Genomic DNA, 13,742 nt, shown 5'->3' with positions numbered 1-13,742 from the left:
TCAGGTATTTCATTTGTATTCATTCTTAAAGTGTTCAGTGAAGACCCTCTCGGTCTAGGTGAAGGGAAAGAGAGGAACTCAGTGTAGCAACTTGTTCAAAGGATGCACCACTGACAGTGCAGCACTCCCGCTGTGAGACTGGGAGTGTCAGTCTGGATCATGGGATTCAGGTCACTGGACTCTGGACTTGAACCCATTGTGTGTGCCTGCCACAAATATTTTCCAGGTGTACGTTCCTCAAAGGGCCTCATGGTCTATTTTCCTGGTCATGCATCAGCATATAGTGTGCATTATTGCAGAGTTTATTGGGCGGCACTGTCTTAGGATTGACTATTTCAAGATTCTCAGAAACACTTGTGCTCTCTTCTGTTCCTCATGATATCTCAGAATGGATGATATGAATGTTATTTGGTCAATTATAAATCCCTTCTGACTCTTTCATATGACACCTTACCCCCAAGCTTTCCTTTGTGTTACATTATTGTTATATATTTAGTTATGTAGTTATATTTATCACTACTCTACCTCCCAAAAGTCTTTGACTTTACAAATTCAAACTATGTAGAGAGTTCACTTCTATCCCTGAACATGTCCTGTTTGCACTGGGAAGGATAGTAGTTTGTTGGGTAGATAATTGGCTTGAACCGACTTCCTGATGGTCTGAGGTCTGTCATTGCCTCTGAACTAGGGACCTCTTAATCTCTTGGATTTCTTTCATGGAGGGCATCATCCCTGCTAGAGCAGGGCAAATTTTTATTCCTTCACTATGTCCTGAAACCTGGGCCATCATCACAGGGAATGATGCTTATGGCCTCAATTGGTATTAATCTTTTTATTTTAGAAACCTTCCAGCCCTATATACAACAGAACTGACAACCTTCAGACTCAGAGGCAAGAGCACTGCCTTCTAAGCCTTGGTTGATGCTGTACTTATTATTTTGGTTAAGCTCACTGCCTGTATTTGCCTTTCTCTTGACTCACTAAACTCATAAAAAAACTTGAGAAAGAGAAGTCTGGAACAAAAACAAACATCTATTAAATGGAAAGCCAAGAAAGGAAAAGAGCTAGGAAAGATTGTGCAATTGCTTTGCATTATTTATCCTAGGAAATAAAAACAAATTGTCACAGGATTTTCAAGGAATTATTTCCTTTCATGCAGAAGACAGAAGTATGAACTGGATCTTTAAACTAAACAGCTGTCCTACTGTCATCTGGGAGCTACAGAAAATTACAAGGTCAACAAACAATCTGTCAGCATGCATACAGCTGCTGACGGACAACAGATTTTATGATAACTGGTCCCATTCTCCAAAGAGGAAAAATAGCCAATTTGTTGATTGTTACTCTGATCAGTGGTCAGATTTGTTAACTCACTATTATTTATCTTAATTCTTTCCTCCTGATGTTCACATCCCTCCATACACAATCTTTGTAATCTCCTGCAACTCTACCCAATCCCTCATTTTTTCCTCTTCAGCAGCTCTGATTGTAATCACTTCCATCTCTGCTGGCTGTGCCTTCCAGCTGTCTGTGCACTAAATTCCACCTTAAACCTCTCCACCTCTCCTTCCTTTTTCAAAGATGCTCCTTAAAAAACATGCTTTTGTTTATATCTCCTGATGTGGTTCAGTGTTGAATATTGAGTGATCCTGATCCTGTGATGATTTTACCATGTTAAAGGCACGACATAAATATAAGATTTTGTTGCAATAAGTTTACTGCAGTTTTTGGATATGCCTCCATGGATATTTCCATGCAAATTATCTTTTGGTTAAATAGTTTATTTGATCTGACTGCTTGATATTGGTGCAGGGATCTCTTGCCCACATATATTCCTGACAACAAGCTGCACGTACTCAGTTAGACATGTGGAAGACCATTGTGTGTCTTGGGCTGGAAACTGAATGGTCAGACATGCTGGTCAGTGTTTAGTACCCCTGCAATGAGCTTAGCCACTGGCCCCAAGCATAGGGAAAGGGACATTTAATAGCATAGTATCTGATTGGAAGATGTCCTCATTTTACAGAAGAAAGCCACAAACTGAGTAAAATTTGACTTTGTTATATAATTATTATCTATCTTGGATTGATGTGGAATCAAAGATTAATTTTCCCGACAACTTGAAAAACAACTCTGGATGAAATCATTGAGGCACTTTATCTTTCATTATTCTCTAGGATGTCCATCAGATAGCACTGTTGCAGTTCTTGGTGCAAAGTGACACCCATGTACTCAAACTGGTAAATTCCAGGTAATGGATGGATTATTCTGATACAAGGTCACAAACCTGAAACATAAATTTTGTTTCTCCCTCTGCAGATGCTGTCAGATCTATTGAGTATGTACAGATTTTACTGTTTTTATTTATGATAATAGGGCATTGCACAATGATGGAGCTGCCAATGTTGTATGAATATAGCCACAGCTGACACACCAGGCAACCAATAGAAGGAGGGAGGGGGAGGGTGAATCAGGGCAGAAGGTTGAGAGATGTAAATACCCTGAATGCTGTTTAATTAGAAGTAAATTTAATCAGCTCAGAAACTAATGCATGCACAATGAAGTACTTTACCAGGATTCCACAGTCCCCAGTGCAGCTATCGGGGTGTTTTGAAGCAAGGCCTCTTTAAATTCTTTTGTTTTATTAGAAATTGGTGTGGCCTAACTGCTGGCTCTTGCAGGCCTGAATTCTGTCCTAAGACACTAGGTTAGGCCTTTTACTTAAAATCCTTACGAGCAAAACAACTTTTCCTCCTACACTCAGATGCTTCTCATCTGAGAAACCCATCCTCCTAATCTTATAGGTTTGGGGTATTGGCAAGTCTCAAGCAGCAAGATGTGTTTATGATGGAAAAATGTTTGGGAAGCACTGGCCTGGACTTAACCATGTCTTGCTCAGCATTTTTCTACTCTCAGTTGAGTTTTATTAACTTTATGCTGCACTAACCATTAGAATCATAGAATTCCTACTTGTGGAAGCAGGCTATTCAGCCCATCAAGTTCATACTGATCCTCTAAAGAGCAACCCAACCAGACCCATTCGCATTACCCTATCCCTAAACCCGGTATTTTCCTCCGGCTAACCCACCTAGCCTGCATATTTCTGGACAATATGGGCAATTTAGCATGGCCAATCCTCCTAATCCACATATCTTTGGACTGTGGGAAGATACCAGGGAACCCAAAGGAAACTCATGCACACACAGGGGGAATGTGCAAACTCAACACAGACAGTTGCCTGAGGCTGGAATCGAAACCAGATCCCTGTCACTGTGAGACAGCAGTGCTAACCGCTGAGTCATTGCACTATCCCTTATTGGAGTGAGCAATCTATCATTATTATTAATGCCTCAAACTCAAAAAACCTGTATTACATGCGTTCTTAATCTTATTTTTTGGACAACCAACTTCAGCCTCTCTAAATAGCTTACAGCTAGAATGACTCTGCTTTGAACTTGAACAATAATCAGACATATTTATGGTCTCATCCATGTTAAAATGGCCTGTTTCAACTAGGAACCAAACCTACTTTTGAGCACCATAATGGTTGATTCACTTCACTAATAGCTGATAAAATAAGTCAACACTCAGAACTCAACTGATATCATATCCACTTCACGCGCACACTCTGTGGTATATGTTTCATAGCTTCTGGAAATATATTTAAGGCAACTTTAATGTTCATCTGATATTCCTTTCACCACAATTTGTTCCAAATCTCTGATTGTTATCTTTGCACAAATAACTTTGTCTTTACAATCTTGGGTGTCATCAGCAAAATTTGTATTGTCACAAGAACACCCCTTCATAAATTTTTAATTTGAGTACAAGCTACAGTATTTAAGTTCATACAGTGGGAACTATTTTGAGGCTTGACACAGGGAAAAGAACAATTTAATTAGGCTGCTGTCTGGTATGAGGAAATACACTTCAAAAAAACCTAAATTGCAGCTTCCTTCATTAGAACAATGTACAATAGAATATTGTAGAAGTATTTTAAATTAAGAAAGAATGGGAGAGGATAGATAGATGGAAAACCATTTCCTGCAAATCATGGGCCCAGAACAGAGAACAATAGAAACATCTTTACAAACAGAATTGAGGTTGTGGAATTAATTTCCAAGGTTAACAGTTCAGCAGAAACTTTGTCAACTTTCATGATTAGATTAAATGTGTAGTTAGATAAACTGACTACCATCCAAATAGTATATTTCAATTCCTGTCCTACTGTTATGAACCTAGCTGATGGTAATACTGGAAATTTTAGATGATGTCATAGAGTCATACAGCACAGAAGCAGTCCATGCCGAATATAATCCCAAACTAAACTACTCTAACCTGTGTTTTCCTGATCCCATATCCCTCCAAACCTTTCTTATTCATGTTCTTATCCAATTGTCTTTTAAACATTGCAATTGTACTCACATCCACCACTTCCTCAGGAATTTCATTCCATACAAGAACCTCCCTCTGTGTAAAAAAATTGCCCCTCATGTATTTTTATAATCTCTCTCCTCTCACCTTAAAAATGTGTTCCCTAGTCTTGAAATCCCCATTCCAGAGTAAAGACAATGACCATTAACTCTATCTATACCCCTGATTATTTAAAACTTCTGTCAGATCGCCTCAGATTACAACAGGATCTTGACCAGATGGGCCAATGGGCTGAGGAGTGGCAGATGGAGTTTAATTAAGATAAATGTGAGATGCTGCAGTTTGGGAAAACAAATCTGAGCAGGACTTCTATACTTAATAGCAAGGTCCTAGGGAGTGTTGCTGAACAAAGAGACCTTGGAGTGCAGGTTCATAGATCCTTGAAAGTGGAGTCACAGGTAGATAGGATAATGAAGAAGGCGTTTGGTATGCTTTCATTTAATTATCAGAGTATTGAGTACAGGAGTTGGGAGGTCATGTTGCGGCTGTACAGGACATTGGTTAGGCCACTGTTGGAATATTGCGTGCAATTCTGGTCTCCTTCCTATCGGAAAGATGTTGTGAAACTTGAAAGGGTTCAGAACAGATTTACAAGGATGATGCCAGGGTGGGAGGATTTGAGCTATAGCGAGAGGCTGAACAGGCTGGGGCTATTTTCCCTGGAGCGTTGGAGGCTGAAGGGTGATCTTTTCGAGGTTTACAAAATTATGAAGGGCATAGATAGGGTAAAGAGGCAAAGTTTTTTTCCCTAGGGTCAGGCTGTCCAGAACTAGAGGGCATAGGTTTAGGGTGAGAGGGGAAATATATAAAAGAGACCTAAGGGGCAACATTTTCATGCAGAGGGTGGTACGTGTATGGAATGAGTTGCCAGAGGAGTGGTGGAGGCTAGTACAATTCCAACATTTAAGAGGCATTTGGATACGTATATGAATAGGAAGGGTTTGGAGGGATATGGGCCAGGTGCTGGCTGGTGGGACTAGATTGGGTTGGGATATCTGGTCAGCATAGATGGGTTGGACGAAAGGTCTGTTTCCATGCTGTACATCTCTATGACTCTATGACTCTCAACCTTCTATGCTCCAGTGAAAGAAGTCCCAGGCTATCAAGTCCTTCTTTCTAACTCAAACCTTTCACACCTGGCAACATCCTGGTAAGTCTATTCTGAACCTTCTCCAAGCTTAATAATATCCTTCCGATAACTGGGCAACCAGAAATGGACGCAGTAATCCAGAAGAGGCCTCACCAGTGTCCTGTACAACCTCAACATGACTTCCAAAATCCTATACTCAAAGAACTGAGCAATGAAGGCAAGTGTGCTCAAAACCTTTTTCACCACCTTGTTGATATGTGATGCAAACCTCAAAGAATTATGTACCTGCACCCCGAGGCGCCTCTGTTCTACAACACGACCCAAAGCCCTGCCCTTGTTTATTGTATCAAAATGCAATCCCTCACCTTTATCCAGATTGAACACCATCTGCCATTTCTCAGCCCATTAACCCATTTGATCAAGATCCCTTTGTAATCTTAGAAAACCTTCTTCACTGCCCACTATGCCACCAATTTTGGTGTCATCCACAAACTTACCAACCATGCCTTCTATATTCTCATCCAAAGAGGACCCAGAACACTGCTGGTGACAGGCTGTGGAACACGGCTGGTGACAGGTCTCCAGTCTGAAAAGCAACCCTCCATCACCACTTTCTGCTTCCTGCCATTAAGCCAATTATGTATCCAATTGGCAAACTTGCCCTGAATCCCATGTGATCTAACTTTATCAATTAGTCTACCATACGGAACCTTGTCGAAGGCGTAACTGAAATCCAAGTAAACAACGTCTACTGCGCTCCTCTCATCAATCTTTTAGGTAACTTCCTCAAAAATAAATCAATCAAGTTTGCGAGACTCAAATTTCCTCTCACAAAACCATGCTGTCTATCCCTAATAAATGTTCAGAAATCTTATTTTTTATCATCACCTCCAACAATGTACCCACAACTGAAGTCAGACTCGCAGGACTACAGGTCCCCACTTAGTCAAACCTGTCTTAGAGTCATAGACATGTACAACAGCAAACAGACCCTTCGGTCCAACTCGTCCATGCTGCCCAGATATCCTAACCTAACCTAGTCCTTCGGCTACCACTTGGCCCATATCCCTCTAAGGAGAAAGTGAGGTCTGCAGATGCTGGAGATCAGAGCTGGAAATGTGTTGCTGGAAAAGCACAGCAGGTCAGGCAGCATCCAGGGAACAGGAGAATCGACGTTTCGGGCATAAGGGCTTATGCCCGAAACGTCGATTCTCCTGTTCCCTGGATGCTGCCTGACCTGCTGCGCTTTTCCAGCAACACATTTCCAGCCCATATCCCTCTAAACCCTTCCTATTCATATACCCATCCAGATGCCTTTTAAATGCTGTAATTGTATCAGCCTCCATCACTTCTTCTGGCAGCTCATTCCTTACACATGCACCACCCTCTGCGTGAAAAAGTTACTCCTTAGGTCCCGTTTAAATCTTTCCCCTCTCGTCCTAAACCTATGCTCTCTAGTTCTGGACTCCCCCACCCCAGGGAAATGATCTTGTCTGTTTATCCTATCCATGCCCCCCATGATTTTACAAACCTCTATAAGATCACCCCTCAACATCCGACGCTCCAGGGAAAACAGCCCCAGCCTGTTCAGCCTCTCCCTTTAGCTCAAATCCTCCAACCCTGACAACATTCTTGTAAGTCTTTTCTGAATCCTTTCAAGAGACTAGAATTGCACACAATATTCTAAAAGTGGCCTAATCAATGTCCTGTACAGCCGGAACATGATCTCCCAACTCTTGTACTCAATACTCTGACAAATAAAGGAAAGTATACCAAATGATGTCTTCACTATCCTATCAACCTGCGACTCTACTTTCAAGGAACTATGAACCTGCACTCCGAAGTTTCTATGTTCAGCAACGGCCCCTCAGACTTTACCATTAAGTGTACATTTCCTTCTCTGACTCACATTTCCAAAATGCAGCACCTCACATTTATCTAAATTAAACTCCATCTGCCACTTCTCAGCCCACTGACTCATCTGATCAAGATCCTGTTGTAATGTGAGGTAACCTTCGTCGCTGTCCATTCCACCTCCAACTTGGTGTTATCTGCAAATTTACTAACTATAACCTCCTACGTTCACATCCAAATCATCTATATAAATAACAAAAAGTAGAGGACCCAACATCGATCCTTATGGCACACCACTGGTCACAGGTCTTCAGTTGGAAAAATAGCCCTCCACTATCACCCTCTGTCTTCTACCTTCAAGCCAGTTCTGTATCCAAATGACTCGTTTCCCCTGTATTCCATGAGATCTAACCTTGCGAACCAGTCTCCTGTGAGGAACCTTGTCGATCGCCTTACTGAAGTCCATATAGATCACGTCCACCACTTTGCCCTCATCAATTCTCTTTGTTACTTCTTCAAAAAACTCAATCAAGTTTGTGAGACGTGATTTCCCATGCACAAAGCCATGTTGACTATCCTTAATCCTTGCCTTTCCAAATACTTGTAAATCCTGTCCCTCAGGATTCCCTCCAACAACTTGCCCACCATCAATGTCAGGCTCACTGGTCTGTAGTTCCCAGGCTTTTCCTGAGCACCATTTTTAAATAGTGGCACCACGTTAGCCATCCTCTGCTCTTCCGGCACCTCACCTGTGACCATCGATGACACAAATATCTCAGCAAGAGGCCCAGCAATCATTTCCCTAGCTTACCACAGAGTTCTCAGGTACACCTGATTAGGTCCTTGGGGTTTATCCACTTTTATCCATTTCAAGACATCCAGCACCATCTCCTTTGTAATATAAACATTTTTCAAGATGTCACCATCTATTTTCTCACTTTCTATATCTTTCATGTCATTCTCCACAGTGAACACTGATGCAAAATACTTGTTTAGAATCTCCCCCATTTTCTGCAGTCCTACATATAGGCTGCCTTGCTGATCTTTGAGGGGCCCTATTCTCTCTCTAGTTAGCCTTTTGTCTTAATGTATTTATAAAAACTCTTGACAGACCTTGCGTTTTATTTTGCTATTTGTTTACCATGATAGTCACTCACAGCACATATTCACAAGTGTCTGACAATGTATTTCAAATATGAGAACAAAGGTTATTACACACAAATGGGAAAAAAAATCTTATTTGCAATATATACAAAAATATTTGGAACGGTTTTATTACAAATAGCAGGAATAAAGATTCAACTCATGGTACCCTCGACAACAATCTTTCAGATACTTCAATCCAAGTGAAGGGTCAGTTTGATACCACTTTTAAAGTTTCTTCTTCAGTTGACATGGCTGTAATTGGTTTCTGAACCTTTCTTACCTACTTGTAAATGCTTTCAGAGCAAACAAACAGGTTTGGGCTCTCCATATCTTCAATTTTTAGCAATTTTCCTTTTTGGATCTTCTTAAAAACCACTCACAACACTTATCCTAGCTCTGATTTTTGGGAACTGCTGTATTATCATCTTTCAGTCTTGACTGAACTCCACACATTGCTTGATCTTTGGAAGGTTCAGCCTTTCTGTCTCCTTGTGTCAAAGGACATATTGTTGCTAGGCAACAGCATCTGTTTTCCTCTTCCACAAGATATGTTAAGTATAAACCACTTGCTTTAATGCAAGAATGTAAACACTGATTTAAAAAAAAATCACAAAACTTCAGACACCCATGTACCACAAGAAGAAAGCTGAGTCTAATAGTGAGTGGATTTGAGGGAGATGGTTAAAATTCTATTGGGTCAGGACATAGCATCATGCATGTCATAGCTCACTGACCTGTGTTTATGAATAAGTCTGATGTGGACAAGCAGGAAATAGACTTCTTCCATTGTAATAGCTACATTCAGGTTAACATTGCTACCTAGCACCATAGAACCTCACTGGTTGTAACACTGTTCTTATCTGTGACGAAAATAAATTGCTCATTTGGACAGCTGGTATAAATACAATGTGCTGAATGGCTTACACATGCTTTTAATAATTCTGTGATTTTGTGATTAAAGACTGTTTTACAATTAGAGTCATAGAGATTTACAGCATGGAAACATATCCTTTGCTGCAACTCATCCATACCAACCAGATATCATAAAATCTAGTTCCATTTCCCAGCACTTGGCCCGTATCCCTCTAAACTTTTCCTATTCATATGGCCATCCAGATGCCTCTTAAATATTGCCGTTGTACCAGCCTCCACCACTTCCTCTGGCAGCTCATTCCATACACGTACCACCCCCTGCATGAAAAAGCTGCACCCGAGGTCCCTTTTAAATCTTTCCCCTCTCAACCTAAACCTATGCCCTCTAGGTCCTGGACTCCCCTACCCAGGGAAAAGACTTTGTCAATTTATCCTATCCATGCTCCTCATGATTTTATAAACCTCTGTAAAGGTGACCCCACAGCCTCCAACGCTCTGGGGAAAACAGCCCCAGTCTATTTAGCCTCTCCCGTTAGCTCAAACCCTCTAATTCTGGCAATATCCTTGTAAATCTTTTCTGAACCCTTTCAAGTTTCACAACATCCTTCCTTAAGGAGGAAGATCAGAATTGCACACAATATTCCAAAAGTGGCCTAACCAATGTTCTGTACAACTGCAAAATGTCCTCCCAACTGCTATACTCAATGCTCTAACCAATAAAATAAATCATACCAAACACTGCCTTCACGATCCTATCAACATATGACTCCACTTTGAAGAAGCTATGAACCTGCACTCCAAGGTCTCTTTGTTCAGCAACACTCCCTCAAACCTTACCATTAAGTGGAGAAGTCTGACTCTAAATTGCCTTTCCAAAATGCAGCACCTCACATTTATTTAAATTAAACTCCATCTGCCACTCCTCAGCCCATTGGCCCATCTGATCAAGATCCTGTTGTACTCTGAGGTAACTGTCCACTACACCTCCAATTTTGGTGTCATCTGCAAACTTACTAACTATACCTTTTGTGTTCTCATCCACCTCATTTCCGTAAATGACGAAATGCAATGGAACTGGCACCAATCCTTGTGGCACACCACTGGTAACGGGCCTCCAGTCTGAATAGCAATCCTCCACCTTCGAGCAAGTTCTGCATACAAATGGCTAGTTCTCCCTGTATTCCATATGATCTAACCTTGCTAATTAGTCTACCATGAAGAACCTTGTCGAATACATTACTGAAGTCCATATGGATCATGTCCACTGCTCTGCCCTCATCAATCCTCTTCGTTACTTCTTCAAAAAACTCAATCAAGTCCTTGAGACATAATTTCCCAAGCACAAAGCCATGTTGACAATCACTAATCAGTCCTTGCCTATTCAAATACAGGTAAATCCTGACCGACAGGATTCCCTCCAACAACATGCCCATCACCGATGTCAGGCTCATCAGTTTATAGTTTCTTGACTTTTGCTTACCACCCTTCTTAAATAGTGGCACCATGTTAACCAACCTCCAGTCTTCCAGCACCTCACCTGTGACTATCGATGATACAGGTACAAATATCTCAGCAAGGGGGCCAGCAATCACTTCCCTCGCTTCCCACAGAGTTCTAGAATATACCTGATCAGGCCCCGGCGATTTATCCACCTTTATGCGTTTCATGATGTCCAGCACTACCTCCTCTGTAATATGGACATTTTTCAAGATGTCACCATCTATTTCCCCACATTCTGTATCTTCCATGACCTTCTCCACTGATGCAAAATACTCATTTAGTATCTTCCCACCACCCCCCATCAACCATTCCCCCCCCCCCCCCAACAGTTCCACACATAGGCTGCCTTGCTGATTTTTAAGGGTTCCTATTCTCTCCCCAGTTACCCTTTTGTCCTTAATGTATTTATAAAATCCCTTTGGATTCTCCTTAACCCTATTTTCCAAAGTTATCTCATGTCCCCATTTTGCCCTCCTGATTTCCCTCTTAAGTATATCCTACTGCCTTTATACTCTTCTAAGGATTCATTTGATCTCTGCTGTCTATACATGACATATGCTTCTTCTTTCTTTTTCTTAAGCAAAATCTCAATTTCTCTGGTCATCCAGGATTACCTACATCTACTAGTCTTGCCTTTCACCGAACAGGAACATACTGTCTCTGGACTCTTATTATCTCATTTTTGAAGGCTTCCCATTTTCCAGCTGTCCCCTTACTTTGAACATTTCCCCTCAATCAACTTTTCAAAGTTCTTGCCTAATACTGTTAGAATTGGCCTTCCTTCCATTTAGAACTTCAAAACTAATAGAATCATGGTCACTGGCCCCGAAGTGCTCCCCCACTGACACCTCAGTCACCTCCCCTGCCTTATTTCCCAAGAGTAGATCTAGGTTTGCACCTTCTCTAGTAGGTACATCCACATACTGAATCAGAAAATTTTCTTGTACACACTTAACAAATTCTTCTCCATCTAAGCACTTAACACTATGGCAGTCCCAGTCTATGTTTGGAAAGTTAAAATCCCCTACCAAAACCACTGTATTATTCTTACAGATAATTAAGACTTCTTACAAATCTATTTCTGAATTTCCTGCTGACTATGGGGGCTCTATAGTACAATCCCAATAAAGAGATCATTCTGTTCTTATTTCTCAGTTCAACCCAAATCACGTCTTTGGATGTGCTCCCAGGAATATCCTCCCCAAGTACAGCTGTAATGCTATCCCTGATCAAAAATGCCACTCTCCTTCTCTCTTGTCCCCCCCATTTTGTACCCTTCCTATAGCATTTCTCTCCTGGAACATTAAGTTGCCAGTTCTGTCCATCCCTGAGCCACATCTCTGTAATAGCTATGATATCCCAGTCCCATGTTCCTAACCATGTTCTGAGTTCATCTGTCTTTCCTGTTAGGCCTCTTGCATTGAAATAAATGCATTTTAATTTACCAGTTGTACCTTGCTCTCTGTTCTGTTCCTGCTTGCCCTGACTGTTTAACTTGCTCCTTTTTCAAAATGTACCAGTGTCAGATTGATCTTTTTCCTCAATATTTCCCTGGGTCCCACTCCCCACCTTACTAGTTTAAATCCTCCTGAGCAGCTCGAGCAAATCTCCCTGCCAGTATATTATTAGTCCCCTTCCAATTCAGGTGCAATCCATCTTCCTGTATGGGTCACTTCTATCCCAGAAGAGATTCCAATGATCCAAAAATGTGAACTTTTCTCCCTTGCACCAGTTCTTCAGCCATGCATTTATCTGCTCTGTCCTCCTCTTCCTTTATCCAACTAGCTCATAGCACCGTAATCCAGATATTACTACCCTCGAGGACCTCCTATTTAAATTCCTGCCTAACTTTCTATATTCTCTCTGCAGAATCTCATCCTTTTTCCTTCCTATGTTGTTAGTTCCAATGTGTACAATGACCTCCTCTGGTGTCATTCCCCTTTGAGAATATTCTGCACTGCTTCGAAGATCATTTTGATCCTGGCACCAGGGAAGCAACACACCATTCTGATTTCTCACTGTCAGGCGCAAAAAAAGTTTGCCTGTGCCTCTGATGAAAGAGTCCCCTATCACAATCAATCACTTGGAACCTGGCGTTCCCCTCGTTACATTAGAGGCAGTTCGGTACCAGAAACTTGGCTGTTCATGCTTCATTCCTCTGAGAGTCAATCATATTTTTGAAAACTGCATACTTGTTTGAGATGAGGATATCCACAGGAGACTCCTGCACTACCTGTCTCCCTCTCCTCCCTTTCTGGAGGTAACCCATCTACCTGGCTGCACCTGCGGTTTTTCTCCCTTCCTCTAACTGCCACCCATCACACGCCCTTGCTTCTGTAAGTTCCTCATTGCCTCTAACTGCTGCTGCAACTGATCCATGCGATCTGATGGGATTCGCAACCAAACACACTTTCTGCAGACATAATCATCAGCAACATGGAAACTCTCCCTAATCTCCCACATGGCCATATTTGCTCCTTAACAATCTCCAGACCCAGAAAATAGCACAGTCTTACTGCTCTAAAAAACACTGCTCCAGGCTAACCTATTACCTATGTTTTATATTTTTAAAGTTTAATCAAGAGACAGAACTCAGTAAGACATAACCGAAAAGAACTCACCCTACTCATTTCTGTAGATTTACAAACAGAAGATAGCAACATTAGCAAAGTTACACTTAAAAACCATGCATTTATTTGCACCCGTGCTGTGATCTCCCCCAAACAGGTTCCCCCAAGGTCAGCTGTGATTTTCGCTGTTTGTTAATTTTTCTTTGCCACACTCTCATGTCCAGGAATACTTGCACTCAATAGCAAAGGTTGTGTTTTGCAGATTCACTGCTGTG

General features: G+C 41.5%; 1 protein-coding gene across 5 annotated transcripts in view; it reads right to left on the bottom strand.

The window, feature by feature from the left end:
• Nucleotides 1–13,742, bottom strand: part of LOC122548604 (pecanex-like protein 1) — a 281,969-nt gene that overhangs the window by 33,228 nt on the left and 234,999 nt on the right. The window lies entirely within an intron of this gene.

This window comes from Chiloscyllium plagiosum, unplaced genomic scaffold (genome assembly GCF_037043375.1).
Source record: "Chiloscyllium plagiosum isolate Xiang-an unplaced genomic scaffold, Cpla_swu_hap1 HiC_scaffold_3, whole genome shotgun sequence".
Classification (NCBI taxonomy): domain Eukaryota; kingdom Metazoa; phylum Chordata; class Chondrichthyes; order Orectolobiformes; family Hemiscylliidae; genus Chiloscyllium; species Chiloscyllium plagiosum.
Note: the sequence above shows the minus strand (reverse complement) of the source record. Positions and strands in the feature narration are given on the sequence as shown.